The sequence below is a fragment of the Rhamphochromis longiceps genome, linkage group LG15 (genome assembly GCF_057381845.1).
Source record: "Rhamphochromis longiceps isolate RC_006_pf linkage group LG15, R_longiceps_female_GT1.1, whole genome shotgun sequence".
Taxonomy (NCBI): Eukaryota; Metazoa; Chordata; class Actinopteri; order Cichliformes; family Cichlidae; genus Rhamphochromis; species Rhamphochromis longiceps.
In genome coordinates, this window is record NC_140571.1 from 30,215,877 (window position 1) to 30,243,387 (window position 27,511).

A 27,511-nucleotide genomic window follows, 5' to 3' on the forward strand; every position below is an offset into this window, starting at 1 on the left:
TCATTATGTGAATAATTTTAAAATCTTAGCTCAATCGGCTGCAAAACCTGTTTGCCCAGCACGGGGACCTTGAGTTCTATAAGATAAAGCCATAAACATGTTTGTCTGAGTCTTCTATCAAAAGTTACAGCGATTTATATGAAGTTGTACAAAAACGCTTTCTTTCGCCAAGACAGTGCGTTTCTCACTGTTACATGCAGTTGACTGGGGAACTCGCCCGAAACAAAGTATAGGTTTTCATTATGTGTATAACTTGGAAATCTTAGCTCAAACAGCTGCAAATCCTGTTTTCCCAGCACGGGGACCTTGAGTTCTATAAGATAAAGCCATAAACATGTTTGTCTGAGTCTTCTATCAAAAGTTACAGCTATTTATATGAAGTTGTACAAAAACGCTTTCTTTCGCCAAGACAGTGCGTTTCTCACTGTTACATGCATTTGACTGGGGAACTCGCCCGAAACAAAGTATAGGTTTTCATTATGTGTATAACTTGGAAATCTTAGCTCAAACAGCTGCAAATCCTGTTTTCCCAGCACGGGGACCTTGAGTTCTATAAGATAAAGCCATAAACATGTTTGTCTGAGTCTTATATCAAAAGTTACAGCTATTTATATGAAGTTGTACAAAAACGCTTTATTTCGCCAAGACAGTGTGTTTCTCACTGTTACATGCATTTGAATGGGAAACTCGCCTGAAACAAAGTATAGGTTTTCATTATGTGAATAATTTTAAAATCTTAGCTCAATCGGCTGCAAAACATATTTGCCCAGCACGGGGATATTGAGTTCTATAAGATAAAGCCATAAACATGTTTGTCTGAGTCTTCTATCAAAAGTTACAGCTATTTATATGAAGTTGTACAAAAACGCTTTCTTTCGCCAAGACAGTGCGTTTCTCACTGTTACATGCATTTGAATGGGGAACTCGCCCGAAACAAAGTATAGGTTTTCATTATGTGTATAACTTGGAAATCTTAGCTCAAACAGCTGCAAATCCTGTTTTCCCAGCACGGGGACCTTGAGTTCTATAAGATAAAGCCATAAACATGTGTATCCGAGTCTTCTATCAAAAGTTACAGCTATTTATATGAAGTTGTACAAAAACGCTTTCTTTCGCCAAGACAGTGCGTTTCTCACTGTTACATGCATTTGAATGGGGAACTCGACCGAAACAAAGTATAGGTTTTCATTATGTGTATAACTTGAAAATCTTAGCTCAAACAGCTGCAAAACCTGTTTGCCCAGCACGGGGACCTTGAGTTCTATAAGATAAAGCCATAAACATGTTTGTCTGAGTCTTCTATCAAAAGTTACAGCTATTTATATGAAGTTGTACAAAAACGCTTTCTTTCGCCAAGACAGTGCGTTTCTCACTGTTACATGCATTTTGAATGGGGAACTCGCCCGAGACAAAGTATAGGTTTTCATTATGTGAATAATTTTAAAATCTTAGCTCAATCGGCTGCCAAACCTGTTTGCCCAGCACGGGGACCTTGAGTTCTATAAGATAAAGCCATAAACATGTTTGTCTGAGTCTTCTATCAAAAGTTACAGCGATTTATATGAAGTTGTACAAAAACGCTTTCTTTCGCCAAGACAGTGCGTTTCTCACTGTTACATGCAGTTGACTGGGGAACTCGCCCGAAACAAAGTATAGGTTTTCATTATGTGTATAACTTGGAAATCTTAGCTCAAACAGCTGCAAATCCTGTTTTCCCAGCACGGGGACCTTGAGTTCTATAAGATAAAGCCATAAACATGTTTGTCTGAGTCTTCTATCAAAAGTTACAGCTATTTATATGAAGTTGTACAAAAACGCTTTCTTTCGCCAAGACAGTGCGTTTCTCACTGTTACATGCATTTGACTGGGGAACTCGCCCGAAACAAAGTATAGGTTTTCATTATGTGTATAACTTGGAAATCTTAGCTCAAACAGCTGCAAATCCTGTTTTCCCAGCACGGGGACCTTGAGTTCTATAAGATAAAGCCATAAACATGTTTGTCTGAGTCTTCTATCAAAAGTTACAGCTATTTATATGAAGTTGTACAAAAACGCTTTCTTTCGCCAAGACAGTGCGTTTCTCACTGTTACATGCATTTGAATGGGAAACTCACCCGAGACAAAGTATAGGTTTTCATTATGTGAATAATTTTAAAATCTTAGCTCAAACAGCTGCAAAACCTGTTTTCCCAGTACAGGGACCTTGAGTTCTATAAGATAAAGCCATAAACATGTTTGTCTGAGTCTTATATCAAAAGTTACAGCTATTTATATGAAGTTGTACAAAAACGCTTTATTTCGCCAAGACAGTGTGTTTCTCACTGTTACATGCATTTGAATGGGAAACTCGCCTGAAACAAAGTATAGGTTTTCATTATGTGAATAATTTTAAAATCTTAGCTCAATCGGCTGCAAAACATATTTGCCCAGCACGGGGATATTGAGTTCTATAAGATAAAGCCATAAACATGTTTGTCTGAGTCTTCTATCAAAAGTTACAGCTATTTATATGAAGTTGTACAAAAACGCTTTCTTTCTCACTGTTACATGCATTTGAATGGGGAACTCGCCCGAAACAAAGTATAGGTTTTCATTATGTGTATAACTTGGAAATCTTAGCTCAAACAGCTGCAAATCCTGTTTTCCCAGCACGGGGACCTTGAGTTCTATAAGATAAAGCCATAAACATGTGTATCCGAGTCTTCTATCAAAAGTTACAGCTATTTATATGAAGTTGTACAAAAACGCTTTCTTTCGCCAAGACAGTGCGTTTCTCACTGTTACATGCATTTGAATGGGGAACTCGACCGAAACAAAGTATAGGTTTTCATTATGTGTATAACTTGAAAATCTTAGCTCAAACAGCTGCAAAACCTGTTTGCCCAGCACGGGGACCTTGAATTATATAAGATAAAACCATAAATACGTAAATCTGAGCCTTCTATCAAAAGTTACAGCGATTTATATGAAGTTGTACAAAAACGCTTTCTTTCGCCAAGACAGTGCGTTTCTCACTGTTACATGCATTTGAATGGGGAACTCGCCCGAAACAAAGTATAGGTTTTCATTATGTGTATAACTTGGAAATCTTAGCTCAAACGGCTGCAAAACCTGTTTTCCCAGCACGGGGACCTTGAGTTCTATAAGATAAAGCCATAAACATGTTTGTCTGAGTCTTCTATCAAAAGTTACAGCTATTTATATGAAGTTGTACAAAAACGCTTTCTTTCGCCAAGACAGTGCGTTTCTCACTGTTACATGCATTTGACTGGGAAACTCGCCTGAAACAAAGTATAGGTTTTCATTATGTGAATAATTTTAAAATCTTAGCTCAATCGGCTGCAAAACATATTTGCCCAGCACGGGGATATTGAGTTCTATAAGATAAAGCCATAAACATGTTTGTCTGAGTCTTCTATCAAAAGTTACAGCTATTTATATGAAGTTGTACAAAAACGCTTTATTTCGCCAAGACAGTGCGTTTCTCACTGTTACATGCATTTGACTGGGGAACTCGCCCGAAACAAAGTATAGGTTTTCATTATGTGTATAACTTGGAAATCTTAGCTCAAACAGCTGCAAATCCTGTTTTCCCAGCACGGGGACCTTGAGTTCTATAAGATAAAGCCATAAACATGTTTGTCTGAGTCTTCTATCAAAAGTTACAGCTATTTATATGAAGTTGTACAAAAACGCTTTCTTTCGCCAAGACAGTGCGTTTCTCACTGTTACATGCATTTGAATGGGAAACTCACCCGAGACAAAGTATAGGTTTTCATTATGTGAATAATTTTAAAATCTTAGCTCAAACAGCTGCAAAACCTGTTTTCCCAGTACAGGGACCTTGAGTTCTATAAGATAAAGCCATAAACATGTTTGTCTGAGTCTTATATCAAAAGTTACAGCTATTTATATGAAGTTGTACAAAAACGCTTTATTTCGCCAAGACAGTGTGTTTCTCACTGTTACATGCATTTGAATGGGAAACTCGCCTGAAACAAAGTATAGGTTTTCATTATGTGAATAATTTTAAAATCTTAGCTCAATCGGCTGCAAAACATATTTGCCCAGCACGGGGATATTGAGTTCTATAAGATAAAGCCATAAACATGTTTGTCTGAGTCTTCTATCAAAAGTTACAGCTATTTATATGAAGTTGTACAAAAACGCTTTCTTTCTCACTGTTACATGCATTTGAATGGGGAACTCGCCCGAAACAAAGTATAGGTTTTCATTATGTGTATAACTTGGAAATCTTAGCTCAAACAGCTGCAAATCCTGTTTTCCCAGCACGGGGACCTTGAGTTCTATAAGATAAAGCCATAAACATGTGTATCCGAGTCTTCTATCAAAAGTTACAGCTATTTATATGAAGTTGTACAAAAACGCTTTCTTTCGCCAAGACAGTGCGTTTCTCACTGTTACATGCATTTGACTGGGGAACTCGCCCGAAACAAAGTATAGGTTTTCATTATGTGTATAACTTGGAAATCTTAGCTCAAACAGCTGCAAATACTGTTTTCCCAGCACGGGGACCTTGAGTTCTATAAGATAAAGCCATAAACATGTTTGTCTGAGTCTTCTATCAAAAGTTACAGCTATTTATATGAAGTTGTACAAAAACGCTTTCTTTCGCCAAGACAATGCGTTTCTCACTGTTACATGCATTTGAATGGGAAACTCGACTGAGACAAAGTATAGGTTTTCATTATGTGAATAATTTTAAAATCTTAGCTCAATCGGCTGCAAAACATATTTGCCCAGCACGGGGATATTGAGTTCTATAAGATAAAGCCATAAACATGTTTGTCTGAGTCTTCTATCAAAAGTTACAGCTATTTATATGAAGTTGTACAAAAACGCTTTCTTTCGCCAAGACAGTGCGTTTCTCACTGTTACATGCATTTGACTGGGGAACTCGCCCGAAACAAAGTATAGGTTTTCATTATGTGTATAACTTGGAAATCTTAGCTCAAACAGCTGCAAATCCTGTTTTCCCAGCACGGGGACCTTGAGTTCTATAAGATAAAGCCATAAACATGTTTGTCTGAGTCTTCTATCAAAAGTTACAGCTATTTATATGAAGTTGTACAAAAACGCTTTCTTTCGCCAAAACAGTGCGTTTCTCACTGTTACATGCATTTGAATGGGGAACTCGCCCGAAACAAAGTATAGGTTTTCATTATGTGTATAACTTGGAAATCTTAGCTCAAACAGCTGCAAATCCTGTTTTCCCAGCACGGGGACCTTGAGTTCTATAAGATAAAGCCATAAACATGTTTGTCTGAGTCTTCTATCAAAAGTTACAGCTATTTATATGAAGTTGTACAAAAACGCTTTCTTTCGCCAAGACAGTGCGTTTCTCACTGTTACATGCATTTGAATGGGAAACTCACCCGAGACAAAGTATAGGTTTTCATTATGTGAATAATTTTAAAATCTTAGCTCAAACAGCTGCAAAACCTGTTTTCCCAGTACAGGGACCTTGAGTTCTATAAGATAAAGCCATAAACATGTTTGTCTGAGTCTTCTATCAAAAGTTACAGCGATTTATATGAAGTTGTACAAAAACGCTTTCTTTCGCCAAGACAGTGCGTTTCTCACTGTTACATGCATTTGAATGGGAAACTCACCCGAGACAAAGTATAGGTTTTCATTATGTGAATAATTTTAAAATCTTAGCTCAAACAGCTGCAAAACCTGTTTTCCCAGTACAGGGACCTTGAGTTCTATAAGATAAAGCCATAAACATGTTTGTCTGAGTCTTATATCAAAAGTTACAGCTATTTATATGAAGTTGTACAAAAACGCTTTATTTCGCCAAGACAGTGTGTTTCTCACTGTTACATGCATTTGAATGGGGAACTCGACCGAAACAAAGTATAGGTTTTCATTATGTGTATAACTTGGAAATCTTAGCCCAAACAGCTGCAAATCCTGTTTTCCCAGCACGGGGACCTTGAGTTCTATAAGATAAAGCCATAAACATGTTTGTCTGAGTCTTCTATCAAAAGTTACAGCTATTTATATGAAGTTGTACAAAAACGCTTTCTTTCGCCAAGACAGTGCGTTTCTCACTGTTACATGCATTTGAATGGGAAACTCACCCGAGACAAAGTATAGGTTTTCATTATGTGAATAATTTTAAAATCTTAGCTCAAACAGCTGCAAAACCTGTTTTCCCAGTACAGGGACCTTGAGTTCTATAAGATAAAGCCATAAACATGTTTGTCTGAGTCTTATATCAAAAGTTACAGCTATTTATATGAAGTTGTACAAAAACGCTTTCTTTCGCCAAGACAGTGCGTTTCTCACTGTTACATGCATTTGAATGGGAAACTCACCCGAGACAAAGTATAGGTTTTCATTATGTGAATAATTTTAAAATCTTAGCTCAAACAGCTGCAAAACCTGTTTTCCCAGTACAGGGACCTTGAGTTCTATAAGATAAAGCCATAAACATGTTTGTCTGAGTCTTATATCAAAAGTTACAGCTATTTATATGAAGTTGTACAAAAACGCTTTATTTCGCCAAGACAGTGTGTTTCTCACTGTTACATGCATTTGAATGGGAAACTCGCCTGAAACAAAGTATAGGTTTTCATTATGTGAATAATTTTAAAATCTTAGCTCAATCGGCTGCAAAACATATTTGCCCAGCACGGGGATATTGAGTTCTATAAGATAAAGCCATAAACATGTTTGTCTGAGTCTTCTATCAAAAGTTACAGCTATTTATATGAAGTTGTACAAAAACGCTTTCTTTCGCCAAGACAGTGCGTTTCTCACTGTTACATGCATTTGAATGGGGAACTCGCCCGAAACAAAGTATAGGTTTTCATTATGTGTATAACTTGGAAATCTTAGCTCAAACAGCTGCAAATCCTGTTTTCCCAGCACGGGGACCTTGAGTTCTATAAGATAAAGCCATAAACATGTGTATCCGAGTCTTCTATCAAAAGTTACAGCTATTTATATGAAGTTGTACAAAAACGCTTTCTTTCGCCAAGACAGTGCGTTTCTCACTGTTACATGCATTTGAATGGGGAACTCGACCGAAACAAAGTATAGGTTTTCATTATGTGTATAACTTGAAAATCTTAGCTCAAACAGCTGCAAAACCTGTTTGCCCAGCACGGGGACCTTGAATTATATAAGATAAAACCATAAATACGTAAATCTGAGTCTTCTATCAAAAGTTACAGCGATTTATATGAAGTTGTACAAAAACGCTTTCTTTCGCCAAGACAGTGCGTTTCTCACTGTTACATGCATTTGAATGGGGAACTCGCCCGAAACAAAGTATAGGTTTTCATTATGTGTATAACTTGGAAATCTTAGCTCAAACAGCTGCAAATCCTGTTTTCCCAGCACGGGGACCTTGAGTTCTATAAGATAAAGCCATAAACATGTTTGTCTGAGTCTTCTATCAAAAGTTACAGCTATTTATATGAAGTTGTACAAAAACGCTTTCTTTCGCCAAGACAGTGCGTTTCTCACTGTTACATGCATTTGACTGGGGAACTCGCCCGAAACAAAGTATAGGTTTTCATTATGTGTATAACTTGGAAATCTTAGCTCAAACAGCTGCAAATCCTGTTTTCCCAGTACAGGGACCTTGAGTTCTATAAGATAAAGCCATAAACATGTTTGTCTGAGTCTTCTATCAAAAGTTACAGCTATTTATATGAAGTTGTACAAAAACGCTTTCTTTCGCCAAGACAGTGCGTTTCTCACTGTTACATGCATTTGAATGGGAAACTCACCCGAGACAAAGTATAGGTTTTCATTATGTGAATAATTTTAAAATCTTAGCTGAATCGGCTGCAAAACATATTTGCCCAGCACGGGGATATTGAGTTCTATAAGATAAAGCCATAAACATGTTTGTCTGAGTCTTCTATCAAAAGTTACAGCTATTTATATGAAGTTGTACAAAAACGCTTTCTTTCGCCAAGACAGTGCGTTTCTCACTGTTACATGCATTTGACTGGGGAACTCGCCCGAAACAAAGTATAGGTTTTCATTATGTGTATAACTTGGAAATCTTAGCTCAAACAGCTGCAAATCCTGTTTTCCCAGCACGGGGACCTTGAGTTCTATAAGATAAAGCCATAAACATGTGTATCCGAGTCTTCTATCAAAAGTTACAGCTATTTATATGAAGTTGTACAAAAACGCTTTCTTTCGCCAAGACAGTGCGTTTCTCACTGTTACATGCATTTGAATGGGGAACTCGACCGAAACAAAGTATAGGTTTTCATTATGTGTATAACTTGAAAATCTTAGCTCAAACAGCTGCAAAACCTGTTTGCCCAGCACGGGGACCTTGAATTATATAAGATAAAACCATAAATACGTAAATCTGAGTCTTCTATCAAAAGTTACAGCGATTTATATGAAGTTGTACAAAAACGCTTTCTTTCGCCAAGACAGTGCGTTTCTCACTGTTACATGCATTTGAATGGGGAACTCGCCCGAAACAAAGTATAGGTTTTCATTATGTGTATAACTTGGAAATCTTAGCTCAAACAGCTGCAAATCCTGTTTTCCCAGCACGGGGACCTTGAGTTCTATAAGATAAAGCCATAAACATGTTTGTCTGAGTCTTCTATCAAAAGTTACAGCTATTTATATGAAGTTGTACAAAAACGCTTTCTTTCGCCAAGACAGTGCGTTTCTCACTGTTACATGCATTTGACTGGGGAACTCGCCCGAAACAAAGTATAGGTTTTCATTATGTGTATAACTTGGAAATCTTAGCTCAAACAGCTGCAAATCCTGTTTTCCCAGTACAGGGACCTTGAGTTCTATAAGATAAAGCCATAAACATGTTTGTCTGAGTCTTCTATCAAAGGTTACAGCTATTTATATGAAGTTGTACAAAAACGCTTTCTTTCGCCAAGACAGTGCGTTTCTCACTGTTACATGCATTTGAATGGGAAACTCACCCGAGACAAAGTATAGGTTTTCATTATGTGAATAATTTTAAAATCTTAGCTGAATCGGCTGCAAAACATATTTGCCCAGCACGGGGACCTTGAGTTCTATAAGATAAAGCCATAAACATGTTTGTCTGAGTCTTCTATCAAAAGTTACAGCTATTTATATGAAGTTGTACAAAAACGCTTTCTTTCGCCAAGACAGTGCGTTTCTCACTGTTACATGCATTTGAATGGGAAACTCACCCGAGACAAAGTATAGGTTTTCATTATGTGAATAATTTTAAAATCTTAGCTCAAACAGCTGCAAAACCTGTTTTCCCAGTACAGGGACCTTGAGTTCTATAAGATAAAGCCATAAACATGTTTGTCTGAGTCTTATATCAAAAGTTACAGCTATTTATATGAAGTTGTACAAAAACGCTTTATTTCGCCAAGACAGTGTGTTTCTCACTGTTACATGCATTTGAATGGGAAACTCGCCTGAAACAAAGTATAGGTTTTCATTATGTGAATAATTTTAAAATCTTAGCTCAATCGGCTGCAAAACATATTTGCCCAGCACGGGGATATTGAGTTCTATAAGATAAAGCCATAAACATGTTTGTCTGAGTCTTCTATCAAAAGTTACAGCTATTTATATGAAGTTGTACAAAAACGCTTTCTTTCGCCAAGACAGTGCGTTTCTCACTGTTACATGCATTTGAATGGGGAACTCGCCCGAAACAAAGTATAGGTTTTCATTATGTGTATAACTTGGAAATCTTAGCTCAAACAGCTGCAAATCCTGTTTTCCCAGCACGGGGACCTTGAGTTCTATAAGATAAAGCCATAAACATGTGTATCCGAGTCTTCTATCAAAAGTTACAGCTATTTATATGAAGTTGTACAAAAACGCTTTCTTTCGCCAAGACAGTGCGTTTCTCACTGTTACATGCATTTGAATGGGGAACTCGACCGAAACAAAGTATAGGTTTTCATTATGTGTATAACTTGAAAATCTTAGCTCAAACAGCTGCAAAACCTGTTTGCCCAGCACGGGGACCTTGAATTATATAAGATAAAACCATAAATACGTAAATCTGAGTCTTCTATCAAAAGTTACAGCGATTTATATGAAGTTGTACAAAAACGCTTTCTTTCGCCAAGACAGTGCGTTTCTCACTGTTACATGCATTTGAATGGGGAACTCGCCCGAAACAAAGTATAGGTTTTCATTATGTGTATAACTTGGAAATCTTAGCTCAAACAGCTGCAAATCCTGTTTTCCCAGCACGGGGACCTTGAGTTCTATAAGATAAAGCCATAAACATGTTTGTCTGAGTCTTCTATCAAAAGTTACAGCTATTTATATGAAGTTGTACAAAAACGCTTTCTTTCGCCAAGACAGTGCGTTTCTCACTGTTACATGCATTTGACTGGGGAACTCGCCCGAAACAAAGTATAGGTTTTCATTATGTGTATAACTTGGAAATCTTAGCTCAAACAGCTGCAAATCCTGTTTTCCCAGTACAGGGACCTTGAGTTCTATAAGATAAAGCCATAAACATGTTTGTCTGAGTCTTCTATCAAAAGTTACAGCTATTTATATGAAGTTGTACAAAAACGCTTTCTTTCGCCAAGACAGTGCGTTTCTCACTGTTACATGCATTTGAATGGGAAACTCACCCGAGACAAAGTATAGGTTTTCATTATGTGAATAATTTTAAAATCTTAGCTGAATCGGCTGCAAAACATATTTGCCCAGCACGGGGATATTGAGTTCTATAAGATAAAGCCATAAACATGTTTGTCTGAGTCTTCTATCAAAAGTTACAGCTATTTATATGAAGTTGTACAAAAACGCTTTCTTTCGCCAAGACAGTGCGTTTCTCACTGTTACATGCATTTGACTGGGGAACTCGCCCGAAACAAAGTATAGGTTTTCATTATGTGTATAACTTGGAAATCTTAGCTCAAACAGCTGCAAATCCTGTTTTCCCAGCACGGGGACCTTGAGTTCTATAAGATAAAGCCATAAACATGTGTATCCGAGTCTTCTATCAAAAGTTACAGCTATTTATATGAAGTTGTACAAAAACGCTTTCTTTCGCCAAGACAGTGCGTTTCTCACTGTTACATGCATTTGAATGGGGAACTCGACCGAAACAAAGTATAGGTTTTCATTATGTGTATAACTTGAAAATCTTAGCTCAAACAGCTGCAAAACCTGTTTGCCCAGCACGGGGACCTTGAATTATATAAGATAAAACCATAAATACGTAAATCTGAGTCTTCTATCAAAAGTTACAGCGATTTATATGAAGTTGTACAAAAACGCTTTCTTTCGCCAAGACAGTGCGTTTCTCACTGTTACATGCATTTGAATGGGGAACTCGCCCGAAACAAAGTATAGGTTTTCATTATGTGTATAACTTGGAAATCTTAGCTCAAACAGCTGCAAATCCTGTTTTCCCAGCACGGGGACCTTGAGTTCTATAAGATAAAGCCATAAACATGTTTGTCTGAGTCTTCTATCAAAAGTTACAGCTATTTATATGAAGTTGTACAAAAACGCTTTCTTTCGCCAAGACAGTGCGTTTCTCACTGTTACATGCATTTGACTGGGGAACTCGCCCGAAACAAAGTATAGGTTTTCATTATGTGTATAACTTGGAAATCTTAGCTCAAACAGCTGCAAATCCTGTTTTCCCAGTACAGGGACCTTGAGTTCTATAAGATAAAGCCATAAACATGTTTGTCTGAGTCTTCTATCAAAAGTTACAGCTATTTATATGAAGTTGTACAAAAACGCTTTCTTTCGCCAAGACAGTGCGTTTCTCACTGTTACATGCATTTGAATGGGAAACTCACCCGAGACAAAGTATAGGTTTTCATTATGTGAATAATTTTAAAATCTTAGCTGAATCGGCTGCAAAACATATTTGCCCAGCACGGGGATATTGAGTTCTATAAGATAAAGCCATAAACATGTTTGTCTGAGTCTTCTATCAAAAGTTACAGCTATTTATATGAAGTTGTACAAAAACGCTTTCTTTCGCCAAGACAGTGCGTTTCTCACTGTTACATGCATTTGACTGGGGAACTCGCCCGAAACAAAGTATAGGTTTTCATTATGTGAATAATTTTAAAATCTTAGCTCAAACAGCTGCAAAACCTGTTTTCCCAGTACAGGGACCTTGAGTTCTATAAGATAAAGCCATAAACATGTTTGTCTGAGTCTTATATCAAAAGTTACAGCTATTTATATGAAGTTGTACAAAAACGCTTTATTTCGCCAAGACAGTGTGTTTCTCACTGTTACATGCATTTGAATGGGAAACTCGCCTGAAACAAAGTATAGGTTTTCATTATGTGAATAATTTTAAAATCTTAGCTCAATCGGCTGCAAAACATATTTGCCCAGCACGGGGATATTGAGTTCTATAAGATAAAGCCATAAACATGTTTGTCTGAGTCTTCTATCAAAAGTTACAGCGATTTATATGAAGTTGTACAAAAACGCTTTCTTTCGCCAAGACAGTGCGTTTCTCACTGTTACATGCATTTGAATGGGGAACTCGCCCGAAACAAAGTATAGGTTTTCATTATGTGTATAACTTGGAAATCTTAGCTCAAACAGCTGCAAATCCTGTTTTCCCAGCACGGGGACCTTGAGTTCTATAAGATAAAGCCATAAACATGTGTATCCGAGTCTTCTATCAAAAGTTACAGCTATTTATATGAAGTTGTACAAAAACGCTTTATTTCGCCAAGACAGTTCGTTTCTCACTGTTACATGCATTTGAATGGGGAACTCGACCGAAACAAAGTATAGGTTTTCATTATGTGTATAACTTGGAAATCTTAGCTCAAACAGCTGCAAATCCTGTTTTCCCAGCACGGGGACCTTGAGTTCTATAAGATAAAGCCATAAACATGTTTGTCTGAGTCTTCTATCAAAAGTTACAGCTATTTATATGAAGTTGTACAAAAACGCTTTCTTTCGCCAAGACAGTGCGTTTCTCACTGTTACATGCATTTGACTGGGGAACTCGCCCGAAACAAAGTATAGGTTTTCATTATGTGTATAACTTGGAAATCTTAGCTCAAACAGCTGCAAATCCTGTTTTCCCAGTACAGGGACCTTGAGTTCTATAAGATAAAGCCATAAACATGTTTGTCTGAGTCTTCTATCAAAAGTTACAGCTATTTATATGAAGTTGTACAAAAACGCTTTCTTTCGCCAAGACAGTGCGTTTCTCACTGTTACATGCATTTGAATGGGAAACTCACCCGAGACAAAGTATAGGTTTTCATTATGTGAATAATTTTAAAATCTTAGCTGAATCGGCTGCAAAACATATTTGCCCAGCACGGGGATATTGAGTTCTATAAGATAAAGCCATAAACATGTTTGTCTGAGTCTTCTATCAAAAGTTACAGCTATTTATATGAAGTTGTACAAAAACGCTTTCTTTCGCCAAGACAGTGCGTTTCTCACTGTTACATGCATTTGACTGGGGAACTCGCCCGAAACAAAGTATAGGTTTTCATTATGTGTATAACTTGGAAATCTTAGCTCAAACAGCTGCAAATCCTGTTTTCCCAGCACGGGGACCTTGAGTTCTATAAGATAAAGCCATAAACATGTGTATCCGAGTCTTCTATCAAAAGTTACAGCTATTTATATGAAGTTGTACAAAAACGCTTTCTTTCGCCAAGACAGTGCGTTTCTCACTGTTACATGCATTTGAATGGGGAACTCGACCGAAACAAAGTATAGGTTTTCATTATGTGTATAACTTGAAAATCTTAGCTCAAACAGCTGCAAAACCTGTTTGCCCAGCACGGGGACCTTGAATTATATAAGATAAAACCATAAATACGTAAATCTGAGTCTTCTATCAAAAGTTACAGCGATTTATATGAAGTTGTACAAAAACGCTTTCTTTCGCCAAGACAGTGCGTTTCTCACTGTTACATGCATTTGAATGGGGAACTCGCCCGAAACAAAGTATAGGTTTTCATTATGTGTATAACTTGGAAATCTTAGCTCAAACAGCTGCAAATCCTGTTTTCCCAGCACGGGGACCTTGAGTTCTATAAGATAAAGCCATAAACATGTTTGTCTGAGTCTTCTATCAAAAGTTACAGCTATTTATATGAAGTTGTACAAAAACGCTTTCTTTCGCCAAGACAGTGCGTTTCTCACTGTTACATGCATTTGACTGGGGAACTCGCCCGAAACAAAGTATAGGTTTTCATTATGTGTATAACTTGGAAATCTTAGCTCAAACAGCTGCAAATCCTGTTTTCCCAGTACAGGGACCTTGAGTTCTATAAGATAAAGCCATAAACATGTTTGTCTGAGTCTTCTATCAAAAGTTACAGCTATTTATATGAAGTTGTACAAAAACGCTTTCTTTCGCCAAGACAGTGCGTTTCTCACTGTTACATGCATTTGAATGGGAAACTCACCCGAGACAAAGTATAGGTTTTCATTATGTGAATAATTTTAAAATCTTAGCTGAATCGGCTGCAAAACATATTTGCCCAGCACGGGGATATTGAGTTCTATAAGATAAAGCCATAAACATGTTTGTCTGAGTCTTCTATCAAAAGTTACAGCTATTTATATGAAGTTGTACAAAAACGCTTTCTTTCGCCAAGACAGTGCGTTTCTCACTGTTACATGCATTTGACTGGGGAACTCGCCCGAAACAAAGTATAGGTTTTCATTATGTGAATAATTTTAAAATCTTAGCTCAAACAGCTGCAAAACCTGTTTTCCCAGTACAGGGACCTTGAGTTCTATAAGATAAAGCCATAAACATGTTTGTCTGAGTCTTATATCAAAAGTTACAGCTATTTATATGAAGTTGTACAAAAACGCTTTATTTCGCCAAGACAGTGTGTTTCTCACTGTTACATGCATTTGAATGGGAAACTCGCCTGAAACAAAGTATAGGTTTTCATTATGTGAATAATTTTAAAATCTTAGCTCAATCGGCTGCAAAACATATTTGCCCAGCACGGGGATATTGAGTTCTATAAGATAAAGCCATAAACATGTTTGTCTGAGTCTTCTATCAAAAGTTACAGCTATTTATATGAAGTTGTACAAAAACGCTTTCTTTCGCCAAGACAGTGCGTTTCTCACTGTTACATGCATTTGAATGGGGAACTCGCCCGAAACAAAGTATAGGTTTTCATTATGTGTATAACTTGGAAATCTTAGCTCAAACAGCTGCAAATCCTGTTTTCCCAGCACGGGGACCTTGAGTTCTATAAGATAAAGCCATAAACATGTGTATCCGAGTCTTCTATCAAAAGTTACAGCTATTTATATGAAGTTGTACAAAAACGCTTTATTTCGCCAAGACAGTTCGTTTCTCACTGTTACATGCATTTGAATGGGGAACTCGACCGAAACAAAGTATAGGTTTTCATTATGTGTATAACTTGGAAATCTTAGCTCAAACAGCTGCAAATCCTGTTTTCCCAGCACGGGGACCTTGAGTTCTATAAGATAAAGCCATAAACATGTTTGTCTGAGTCTTCTATCAAAAGTTACAGCTATTTATATGAAGTTGTACAAAAACGCTTTCTTTCGCCAAGACAGTGCGTTTCTCACTGTTACATGCATTTGACTGGGGAACTCGCCCGAAACAAAGTATAGGTTTTCATTATGTGTATAACTTGGAAATCTTAGCTCAAACAGCTGCAAATCCTGTTTTCCCAGCACGGGGACCTTGAGTTCTATAAGATAAAGCCATAAACATGTTTGTCTGAGTCTTCTATCAAAAGTTACAGCTATTTATATGAAGTTGTACAAAAACGCTTTCTTTCGCCAAGACAGTGCGTTTCTCACTGTTACATGCATTTGAATGGGAAACTCACCCGAGACAAAGTATAGGTTTTCATTATGTGAATAATTTTAAAATCTTAGCTGAATCGGCTGCAAAACATATTTGCCCAGCACGGGGATATTGAGTTCTATAAGATAAAGCCATAAACATGTTTGTCTGAGTCTTCTATCAAAAGTTACAGCTATTTATATGAAGTTGTACAAAAACGCTTTCTTTCGCCAAGACAGTGCGTTTCTCACTGTTACATGCATTTGACTGGGGAACTCGCCCGAAACAAAGTATAGGTTTTCATTATGTGAATAATTTTAAAATCTTAGCTCAAACAGCTGCAAAACCTGTTTTCCCAGTACAGGGACCTTGAGTTCTATAAGATAAAGCCATAAACATGTTTGTCTGAGTCTTATATCAAAAGTTACAGCTATTTATATGAAGTTGTACAAAAACGCTTTATTTCGCCAAGACAGTGTGTTTCTCACTGTTACATGCATTTGAATGGGAAACTCGCCTGAAACAAAGTATAGGTTTTCATTATGTGAATAATTTTAAAATCTTAGCTCAATCGGCTGCAAAACATATTTGCCCAGCACGGGGATATTGAGTTCTATAAGATAAAGCCATAAACATGTTTGTCTGAGTCTTCTATCAAAAGTTACAGCTATTTATATGAAGTTGTACAAAAACGCTTTCTTTCGCCAAGACAGTGCGTTTCTCACTGTTACATGCATTTGAATGGGGAACTCGCCCGAAACAAAGTATAGGTTTTCATTATGTGTATAACTTGGAAATCTTAGCTCAAACAGCTGCAAATCCTGTTTTCCCAGCACGGGGACCTTGAGTTCTATAAGATAAAGCCATAAACATGTGTATCCGAGTCTTCTATCAAAAGTTACAGCTATTTATATGAAGTTGTACAAAAACGCTTTATTTCGCCAAGACAGTTCGTTTCTCACTGTTACATGCATTTGAATGGGGAACTCGACCGAAACAAAGTATAGGTTTTCATTATGTGTATAACTTGGAAATCTTAGCTCAAACAGCTGCAAATCCTGTTTTCCCAGCACGGGGACCTTGAGTTATATAAGATAAAGCCATAAACATGTTTGTCTGAGTCTTCTATCAAAAGTTACAGCTATTTATATGAAGTTGTACAAAAACGCTTTCTTTCGCCAAGACAGTGCGTTTCTCACTGTTACATGCATTTGACTGGGGAACTCGCCCGAAACAAAGTATAGGTTTTCATTATGTGTATAACTTGGAAATCTTAGCTCAAACAGCTGCAAATCCTGTTTTCCCAGCACGGGGACCTTGAGTTCTATAAGATAAAGCCATAAACATGTTTGTCTGAGTCTTCTATCAAAAGTTACAGCTATTTATATGAAGTTGTACAAAAACGCTTTCTTTCGCCAAGACAGTGCGTTTCTCACTGTTACATGCATTTGAATGGGAAACTCGCCTGAAACAAAGTATAGGTTTTCATTATGTGAATAATTTTAAAATCTTAGCTCAATCGGCTGCAAAACATATTTGCCCAGCACGGGGATATTGAGTTCTATAAGATAAAGCCATAAACATGTTTGTCTGAGTCTTCTATCAAAAGTTACAGCTATTTATATGAAGTTGTACAAAAACGCTTACTGTCGTCCAGACAGTGCGTTTCTCACTGTTACATGCATTTGAATGGGGAACTCGCCCGAAACAAAGTATAGGTTTTCATTATGTGTATAACTTGGAAATCTTAGCTCAAACAGCTGCAAATCCTGTTTTCCCAGCACGGGGACCTTGAGTTCTATAAGATAAAGCCATAAACATGTGTATCCGAGTCTTCTATCAAAAGTTACAGCTATTTATATGAAGTTGTACAAAAACGCTTTCTTTCGCCAAGACAGTGCGTTTCTCACTGTTACATGCATTTGAATGGGGAACTCGACCGAAACAAAGTATAGGTTTTCATTATGTGTATAACTTGAAAATCTTAGCTCAAACAGCTGCAAAACCTGTTTGCCCAGCACGGGGACCTTGAATTATATAAGATAAATCCATAAATACGTAAATCTGAGTCTTCTATCAAAAGTTACAGCGATTTATATGAAGTTGTACAAAAACGCTTTCTTTCGCCAAGACAGTGTGTTTCTCACTGTTACATGCATTTGAATGGGAAACTCACCCGAGACAAAGTATAGGTTTTCATTATGTGAATAATTTTAAAATCTTAGCTCAATCGGCTGCAAAACATATTTGCCCAGCACGGGGATATTGAGTTCTATAAGATAAAGCCATAAACATGTTTGTCTGAGTCTTCTATCAAAAGTTACAGCTATTTATATGAAGTTGTACAAAAACGCTTTCTTTCGCCAAGACAGTGCGTTTCTCACTGTTACATGCATTTGACTGGGGAACTCGCCCGAAACAAAGTATAGGTTTTCATTATGTGAATAATTTTAAAATCTTAGCTCAAACAGCTGCAAAACCTGTTTTCCCAGTACAGGGACCTTGAGTTCTATAAGATAAAGCCATAAACATGTTTGTCTGAGTCTTATATCAAAAGTTACAGCTATTTATATGAAGTTGTACAAAAACGCTTTATTTCGCCAAGACAGTGTGTTTCTCACTGTTACATGCATTTGAATGGGAAACTCGCCTGAAACAAAGTATAGGTTTTCATTATGTGAATAATTTTAAAATCTTAGCTCAATCGGCTGCAAAACATATTTGCCCAGCACGGGGATATTGAGTTCTATAAGATAAAGCCATAAACATGTTTGTCTGAGTCTTCTATCAAAAGTTACAGCTATTTATATGAAGTTGTACAAAAACGCTTTCTTTCGCCAAGACAGTGCGTTTCTCACTGTTACATGCATTTGAATTGGGAACTCGCCCGAAACAAAGTATAGGTTTTCATTATGTGTATAACTTGGAAATCTTAGCTCAAACAGCTGCAAATCCTGTTTTCCCAGCACGGGGACCTTGAGTTCTATAAGATAAAGCCATAAACATGTGTATCCGAGTCTTCTATCAAAAGTTACAGCTATTTATATGAAGTTGTACAAAAACGCTTTCTTTCGCCAAGACAGTGCGTTTCTCACTGTTACATGCATTTGAATGGGAAACTCACCCGAGACAAAGTATAGGTTTTCATTATGTGAATAATTTTAAAATCTTAGCTCAAACGGCTGCAAAACCTGTTTTCCCAGTACAGGGACCTTGAGTTCTATAAGATAAAGCCATAAACATGTTTGTCTGAGTCTTATATCAAAAGTTACAGCTATTTATATGAAGTTGTACAAAAACGCTTTATTTCGCCAAGACAGTGTGTTTCTCACTGTTACATGCATTTGAATGGGAAACTCGCCTGAAACAAAGTATAGGTTTTCATTATGTGAATAATTTTAAAATCTTAGCTCAATCGGCTGCAAAACCTGTTTGCCCAGCACAGGGACATTGAATTATATAAGATAAAACCATAAATACGTAAATCTGAGTCTTCTATCAAAAGTTACAGCGATTTATATGAAGTTGTACAAAAACGCTTTCTTTCGCCAAGACAGTGCGTTTCTCACTGTTACATGCATTTGAATGGGGAAGTCGCCCGAAACAAAGTATAGGTTTTCATTATGTGTATAACTTGGAAATCTTAGCTCAAACAGCTGCAAATCCTGTTTTCCCAGCACGGGGACCTTGAGTTCTATAAGATAAAGCCATAAACATGTTTGTCTGAGTCTTCTATCAAAAGTTACAGCTATTTATATGAAGTTGTACAAAAACGCTTTCTTTCGCCAAGACAGTGCGTTTCTCACTGTTACATGCATTTGACTGGGGAACTCGCCCGAAACAAAGTATAGGTTTTCATTATGTGTATAACTTGGAAATCTTAGCTCAAACAGCTGCAAATCCTGTTTTCCCAGCACGGGGACCTTGAGTTCTATAAGATAAAGCCATAAACATGTTTGTCTGAGTCTTCTATCAAAAGTTACAGCTATTTATATGAAGTTGTACAAAAACGCTTTCTTTCGCCAAGACAGTGCGTTTCTCACTGTTACATGCATTTGAATGGGAAACTCACCCGAGACAAAGTATAGGTTTTCATTATGTGAATAATTTTAAAATCTTAGCTGAATCGGCTGCAAAACATATTTGCCCAGCACGGGGATATTGAGTTCTATAAGATAAAGCCATAAACATGTTTGTCTGAGTCTTCTATCAAAAGTTACAGCTATTTATATGAAGTTGTACAAAAACGCTTTCTTTCGCCAAGACAGTGCGTTTCTCACTGTTACATGCATTTGACTGGGGAACTCGCCCGAAACAAAGTATAGGTTTTCATTATGTGAATAATTTTAAAATCTTAGCTCAAACAGCTGCAAAACCTGTTTTCCCAGTACAGGGACCTTGAGTTCTATAAGATAAAGCCATAAACATGTTTGTCTGAGTCTTCTATCAAAAGTTACAGCTATTTATATGAAGTTGTACAAAAACGCTTTCTTTCGCCAAGACAGTGCGTTTCTCACTGTTACATGCATTTGAATGGGAAACTCACCCGAGACAAAGTATAGGTTTTCATTATGTGAATAATTTTAAAATCTTAGCTGAATCGGCTGCAAAACATATTTGCCCAGCACGGGGATATTGAGTTCTATAAGATAAAGCCATAAACATGTTTGTCTGAGTCTTCTATCAAAAGTTACAGCTATTTATATGAAGTTGTACAAAAACGCTTTCTTTCGCCAAGACAGTGCGTTTCTCACTGTTACATGCATTTGACTGGGGAACTCGCCCGAAACAAAGTATAGGTTTTCATTATGTGAATAATTTTAAAATCTTAGCTCAAACAGCTGCAAAACCTGTTTTCCCAGTACAGGGACCTTGAGTTCTATAAGATAAAGCCATAAACATGTTTGTCTGAGTCTTCTATCAAAAGTTACAGCTATTTATATGAAGTTGTACAAAAACGCTTTCTTTCGCCAAGACAGTGCGTTTCTCACTGTTACATGCATTTGAATGGGGAACTCGCCCGAAACAAAGTATAGGTTTTCATTATGTGTATAACTTGGAAATCTTAGCTCAAACAGCTGCAAATCCTGTTTTCCCAGCACGGGGACCTTGAGTTCTATAAGATAAAGCCATAAACATGTGTATCCGAGTCTTCTATCAAAAGTTACAGCTATTTATATGAAGTTGTACAAAAACGCTTTATTTCGCCAAGACAGTTCGTTTCTCACTGTTACATGCATTTGAATGGGGAACTCGACCGAAACAAAGTATAGGTTTTCATTATGTGTATAACTTGGAAATCTTAGCTCAAACAGCTGCAAATCCTGTTTTCCCAGCACGGGGACCTTGAGTTCTATAAGATAAAGCCATAAACATGTTTGTCTGAGTCTTCTATCAAAAGTTACAGCTATTTATATGAAGTTGTACAAAAACGCTTTCTTTCGCCAAGACAGTGCGTTTCTCACTGTTACATGCATTTGACTGGGGAACTCGCCCGAAACAAAGTATAGGTTTTCATTATGTGTATAACTTGGAAATCTTAGCTCAAACAGCTGCAAATCCTGTTTTCCCAGCACGGGGACCTTGAGTTCTATAAGATAAAGCCATAAACATGTTTGTCTGAGTCTTCTATCAAAAGTTACAGCTATTTATATGAAGTTGTACAAAAACGCTTTCTTTCGCCAAGACAGTGCGTTTCTCACTGTTACATGCATTTGAATGGGAAACTCGCCTGAAACAAAGTATAGGTTTTCATTATGTGAATAATTTTAAAATCTTAGCTCAATCGGCTGCAAAACATATTTGCCCAGCACGGGGATATTGAGTTCTATAAGATAAAGCCATAAACATGTTTGTCTGAGTCTTCTATCAAAAGTTACAGCTATTTATATGAAGTTGTACAAAAACGCTTACTGTCGTCCAGACAGTGCGTTTCTCACTGTTACATGCATTTGAATGGGGAACTCGCCCGAAACAAAGTATAGGTTTTCATTATGTGTATAACTTGGAAATCTTAGCTCAAACAGCTGCAAATCCTGTTTTCCCAGCACGGGGACCTTGAGTTCTATAAGATAAAGCCATAAACATGTGTATCCGAGTCTTCTATCAAAAGTTACAGCTATTTATATGAAGTTGTACAAAAACGCTTTCTTTCGCCAAGACAGTGCGTTTCTCACTGTTACATGCATTTGAATGGGGAACTCGACCGAAACAAAGTATAGGTTTTCATTATGTGTATAACTTGAAAATCTTAGCTCAAACAGCTGCAAAACCTGTTTGCCCAGCACGGGGACCTTGAATTATATAAGATAAATCCATAAATACGTAAATCTGAGTCTTCTATCAAAAGTTACAGCGATTTATATGAAGTTGTACAAAAACGCTTTCTTTCGCCAAGACAGTGTGTTTCTCACTGTTACATGCATTTGAATGGGAAACTCACCCGAGACAAAGTATAGGTTTTCATTATGTGAATAATTTTAAAATCTTAGCTCAATCGGCTGCAAAACATATTTGCCCAGCACGGGGATATTGAGTTCTATAAGATAAAGCCATAAACATGTTTGTCTGAGTCTTCTATCAAAAGTTACAGCTATTTATATGAAGTTGTACAAAAACGCTTTCTTTCGCCAAGACAGTGCGTTTCTCACTGTTACATGCATTTGACTGGGGAACTCGCCCGAAACAAAGTATAGGTTTTCATTATGTGAATAATTTTAAAATCTTAGCTCAAACAGCTGCAAAACCTGTTTTCCCAGTACAGGGACCTTGAGTTCTATAAGATAAAGCCATAAACATGTTTGTCTGAGTCTTATATCAAAAGTTACAGCTATTTATATGAAGTTGTACAAAAACGCTTTATTTCGCCAAGACAGTGTGTTTCTCACTGTTACATGCATTTGAATGGGAAACTCGCCTGAAACAAAGTATAGGTTTTCATTATGTGAATAATTTTAAAATCTTAGCTCAATCGGCTGCAAAACATATTTGCCCAGCACGGGGACCTTGAGTTCTATAAGATAAAGCCATAAACATGTGTATCCGAGTCTTCTATCAAAAGTTACAGCTATTTATATGAAGTTGTACAAAAACGCTTTCTTTCGCCAAGACAGTGCGTTTCTCACTGTTACATGCATTTGACTGGGGAACTCGCCCGAAACAAAGTATAGGTTTTCATTATGTGTATAACTTGGAAATCTTAGCTCAAACAGCTGCAAATCCTGTTTTCCCAGCACGGGGACCTTGAGTTCTATAAGATAAAGCCATAAACATGTTTGTCTGAGTCTTCTATCAAAAGTTACAGCTATTTATATGAAGTTGTACAAAAACGCTTTCTTTCGCCAAGACAGTGCGTTTCTCACTGTTACATGCATTTGAATTGGGAACTCGCCCGAAACAAAGTATAGGTTTTCATTATGTGTATAACTTGGAAATCTTAGCTCAAACAGCTGCAAATCCTGTTTTCCCAGCACGGGGACCTTGAGTTCTATAAGATAAAGCCATAAACATGTGTATCCGAGTCTTCTATCAAAAGTTACAGCTATTTATATGAAGTTGTACAAAAACGCTTTCTTTCGCCAAGACAGTGCGTTTCTCACTGTTACATGCATTTGACTGGGGAACTCGCCTGAAACAAAGTATAGGTTTTCATTATGTGTATAACTTGGAAATCTTAGCTCAAACAGCTGCAAATCCTGTTTTCCCAGCACGGGGACCTTGAGTTCTATAAGATAAAGCCATAAACATGTTTGTCTGAGTCTTCTATCAAAAGTTACAGCTATTTATATGAAGTTGTACAAAAACGCTTTCTTTCGCCAAGACAGTGCGTTTCTCACTGTTACATGCATTTGAATGGGAAACTCACCCGAGACAAAGTATAGGTTTTCATTATGTGAATAATTTTAAAATCTTAGCTCAAACAGCTGCAAAACCTGTTTTCCCAGTACAGGGACCTTGAGTTCTATAAGATAAAGCCATAAACATGTTTGTCTGAGTCTTATATCAAAAGTTACAGCTATTTATATGAAGTTGTACAAAAACGCTTTATTTCGCCAAGACAGTGTGTTTCTCACTGTTACATGCATTTGAATGGGGAACTCGCCCGAAACAAAGTATAGGTTTTCATTATGTGTATAACTTGGAAATCTTAGCTCAAACAGCTGCAAATCCTGTTTTCCCAGCACGGGGACCTTGAGTTCTATAAGATAAAGCCATAAACATGTGTATCCGAGTCTTCTATCAAAAGTTACAGCGATTTATATGAAGTTGTACAAAAACGCTTTCTTTCGCCAAGACAGTGCGTTTCTCACTGTTACATGCATTTGAATGGGGAACTCGCCCGAAACAAAGTATAGGTTTTCATTATGTGTATAACTTGGAAATCTTAGCTCAAACAGCTGCAAATCCTGTTTTCCCAGCACGGGGACCTTGAGTTCTATAAGATAAAGCCATAAACATGTGTATCCGAGTCTTCTATCAAAAGTTACAGCTATTTATATGAAGTTGTACAAAAACGCTTTATTTCGCCAAGACAGTGTGTTTCTCACTGTTACATGCATTTGAATGGGAAACTCGCCTGAAACAAAGTATAGGTTTTCATTATGTGAATAATTTTAAAATCTTAGCTCAATCGGCTGCAAAACATATTTGCCCAGCACGGGGACCTTGAGTTCTATAAGATAAAGCCATAAACATGTGTATCCGAGTCTTCTATCAAAAGTTACAGCTATTTATATGAAGTTGTACAAAAACGCTTTCTTTCGCCAAGACAGTGCGTTTCTCACTGTTACATGCATTTGACTGGGGAACTCGCCCGAAACAAAGTATAGGTTTTCATTATGTGTATAACTTGGAAATCTTAGCTCAAACAGCTGCAAATCCTGTTTTCCCAGCACGGGGACCTTGAGTTCTATAAGATAAAGCCATAAACATGTTTGTCTGAGTCTTCTATCAAAAGTTACAGCTATTTATATGAAGTTGTACAAAAACGCTTTCTTTCGCCAAGACAGTGCGTTTCTCACTGTTACATGCATTTGAATGGGAAACTCACCCGAGACAAAGTATAGGTTTTCATTATGTGAATAATTTTAAAATCTTAGCTCAAACAGCTGCAAAACCTGTTTTCCCAGTACAGGGACCTTGAGTTCTATAAGATAAAGCCATAAACATGTTTGTCTGAGTCTTATATCAAAAGTTACAGCTATTTATATGAAGTTGTACAAAAACGCTTTATTTCGCCAAGACAGTGTGTTTCTCACTGTTACATGCATTTGAATGGGAAACTCGCCTGAAACAAAGTATAGGTTTTCATTATGTGAATAATTTTAAAATCTTAGCTCAATCGGCTGCAAAACCTGTTTGCCCAGCACGGGGACCTTGAATTATATAAGATAAAACCATAAATACGTAAATCTGAGTCTTCTATCAAAAGTTACAGCGATTTATATGAAGTTGTACAAAAACGCTTTCTTTCGCCAAGACAGTGCGTTTCTCACTGTTACATGCATTTGAATGGGGAACTCGCCCGAAACAAAGTATAGGTTTTCATTATGTGTATAACTTGGAAATCTTAGCTCAAACAGCTGCAAATCCTGTTTGCCCAGCACGGGGACCTTGAGTTCTATAAGATAAAGCCATAAACATGTGTATCCGAGTCTTCTATCAAAAGTTACAGCTATTTATATGAAGTTGTACAAAAACGCTTTCTTTCGCCAAGACAGTGCGTTTCTCACTGTTACATGCATTTGACTGGGGAACTCGCCCGAAACAAAGTATAGGTTTTCATTATGTGTATAACTTGGAAATCTTAGCTCAAACAGCTGCAAATCCTGTTTTCCCAGCACGGGGACCTTGAGTTCTATAAGATAAAGCCATAAACATGTTTGTCTGAGTCTTCTATCAAAAGTTACAGCTATTTATATGAAGTTGTACAAAAACGCTTTCTTTCGCCAAGACAGTGCGTTTCTCACTGTTACATGCATTTGAATGGGAAACTCACCCGAGACAAAGTATAGGTTTTCATTATGTGAATAATTTTAAAATCTTAGCTCAAACAGCTGCAAAACCTGTTTTCCCAGTACAGGGACCTTGAGTTCTATAAGATAAAGCCATAAACATGTTTGTCTGAGTCTTATATCAAAAGTTACAGCTATTTATATGAAGTTGTACAAAAACGCTTTCTTTCGCCAAGACAGTGCGTTTCTCACTGTTACATGCATTTGAATGGGGAACTCGCCCGAAACAAAGTATAGGTTTTCATTATGTGTATAACTTGGAAATCTTAGCTCAAACAGCTGCAAATCCTGTTTTCCCAGCACGGGGACCTTGAGTTCTATAAGATAAAGCCATAAACATGTGTATCCGAGTCTTCTATCAAAAGTTACAGCTATTTATATGAAGTTGTACAAAAACGCTTTATTTCGCCAAGACAGTGTGTTTCTCACTGTTACATGCATTTGAATGGGAAACTCGCCTGAAACAAAGTATAGGTTTTCATTATGTGAATAATTTTAAAATCTTAGCTCAATCGGCTGCAAAACATATTTGCCCAGCACGGGGACCTTGAGTTCTATAAGATAAAGCCATAAACATGTGTATCCGAGTCTTCTATCAAAAGTTACAGCTATTTATATGAAGTTGTACAAAAACGCTTTCTTTCGCCAAGACAGTGCGTTTCTCACTGTTACATGCATTTGACTGGGGAACTCGCCCGAAACAAAGTATAGGTTTTCATTATGTGTATAACTTGGAAATCTTAGCTCAAACAGCTGCAAATCCTGTTTTCCCAGCACGGGGACCTTGAGTTCTATAAGATAAAGCCATAAACATGTTTGTCTGAGTCTTCTATCAAAAGTTACAGCTATTTATATGAAGTTGTACAAAAACGCTTTCTTTCGCCAAGACAGTGCGTTTCTCACTGTTACATGCATTTGAATGGGAAACTCACCCGAGACAAAGTATAGGTTTTCATTATGTGAATAATTTTAAAATCTTAGCTCAAACAGCTGCAAAACCTGTTTTCCCAGTACAGGGACCTTGAGTTCTATAAGATAAAGCCATAAACATGTTTGTCTGAGTCTTATATCAAAAGTTACAGCTATTTATATGAAGTTGTACAAAAACGCTTTATTTCGCCAAGACAGTGTGTTTCTCACTGTTACATGCATTTGAATGGGAAACTCGCCTGAAACAAAGTATAGGTTTTCATTATGTGAATAATTTTAAAATCTTAGCTCAATCGGCTGCAAAACCTGTTTGCCCAGCACGGGGACCTTGAATTATATAAGATAAAACCATAAATACGTAAATCTGAGTCTTCTATCAAAAGTTACAGCGATTTATATGAAGTTGTACAAAAACGCTTTCTTTCGCCAAGACAGTGCGTTTCTCACTGTTACATGCATTTGAATGGGGAACTCGCCCGAAACAAAGTATAGGTTTTCATTATGTGTATAACTTGGAAATCTTAGCTCAAACAGCTGCAAATCCTGTTTGCCCAGCACGGGGACCTTGAGTTCTATAAGATAAAGCCATAAACATGTGTATCCGAGTCTTCTATCAAAAGTTACAGCTATTTATATGAAGTTGTACAAAAACGCTTTCTTTCGCCAAGACAGTGCGTTTCTCACTGTTACATGCATTTGACTGGGGAACTCGCCCGAAACAAAGTATAGGTTTTCATTATGTGTATAACTTGGAAATCTTAGCTCAAACAGCTGCAAATCCTGTTTT